Genomic DNA, 1,584 nt, shown 5'->3' with positions numbered 1-1,584 from the left:
TTGCTTTACAGTTATTATTTATTCTTAATTGCCATTTAATTCACTCGTCATTTAAATTACTTGCTTCTCACCTTCTAAACCCCGATTACAACCTTCATAGCCAATAATAAGAACATACTTCCTCGCAGTTCCTTGAGAAGACGACCCGAGGTTTGAATACTCGGTTAAGAATTTTTAAAGGGGTTTGTTACTTGTGACACCCAACACGTTTTATGAAAGGACTTTTGAAGGTTTAGAAACTATACTTGCAACGAGGATTTATCCGCAATTTTCTAGACCACACAAAAGTTCTCTCATCAAAAATGGCGCCGTTGCCGGGGAACTGCTAACGTGTGCCTTATTATTGGTTATTGTAAATATTTTTTCTTTTGCTTGTTTATTTACTTTTGTTTTTCCTCCAAAAACACCTCTCCCAAGGCCATTACCACCCAATACAAGCTTCAAGTGGGTACAATCCTTAACTTATAATTTTACTTATTCACTTGAATATGGTTTGCTTGAAACAGATGGCCAACTTAGAGCTCTCTGCGGCTTTAAGAATAAGAGGGAAATAACTCGTATTCAAAGCTGGTGCACTAGGTTCAATAAGGTTCCACGCTTCACCTTGAAGTACACGGATTGGTATCATGCTCAATTGCATGGACCACAGAGAACGTTTGGTCACCACGGTGAGATTCTACTTTTTAAGCCGCCCGGATGGAGACATGTAGACCAAGACGGAGGCGGATTTAAACGCAAGGCTTGGAATCCTGAGGTTTATTCTGACATTTGTTACCCCAGGAGCCTAAAAATTTGTTTGAAGCTGCTCAAAAGCTTTACATGCCTAGTTTGGGACCCCGGAGGCTATTGGCATTCCAAGCACTGGTGGAGATTTTTGGACGAATTTAAACACAAGCCACCATAACAGGATACTCTTCCAATGTCCAACTTAAGGACTTTAACTAAAAGTGCTAGGTGGGAGACATCCCACCATGGTATGGTCGCCTCTTTTTCAACTTATTTCTTGTTAATTGCTTTCATTTTTCCTTTTTCATTTTAATTTATTAAACCTGGAATCATGCATAGAATTCATGTCCATCACTGCATCCTGCATTTTTCAGTAAAAAAAAAAAGGGTTGCACGACGCGACCGCATGCCCCATGCGATCGCGTCATATCGCGAAAAACACCACCCATGCGACCGTGTGACCCACGCGGCTGCGTGATATATATCGGTGTAAGGATCCAACGAACAGAAAGTTGGGCTGGAATCTTGCGGCCCTTGTGCATTTCGCACAAAATAGCCCACGCGATCGCATGCCCCGTGCGATCGCGTCACTTACCCAATACCAATCCCACGGGACCGCGTGAGCGACGCGATCGCGTTGCATTGATTGCACATCACCCCAAAAGGAGACAGAGAGTTGCGCTAAAACGGCGCTGGAGTCGTGCGTTTAGCACAACTTCCAGCAACGCGATCGCGCGACCCATGCGATCGCGTCACCCTTCTTTCCCCCCTCTCATGCGATCGCGCATCCCACGCAATCGCGTCACTCCCATTCTCGTCCCAACCACGCGACCGCGTGCCCCACGCGGCCGCGTGGAT

This window comes from Arachis ipaensis, chromosome B01, assembly GCF_000816755.2.
Source record: "Arachis ipaensis cultivar K30076 chromosome B01, Araip1.1, whole genome shotgun sequence".
In the NCBI taxonomy this organism is placed as follows: domain Eukaryota; kingdom Viridiplantae; phylum Streptophyta; class Magnoliopsida; order Fabales; family Fabaceae; genus Arachis; species Arachis ipaensis.
This window is presented reverse-complemented; position numbering follows the sequence as displayed.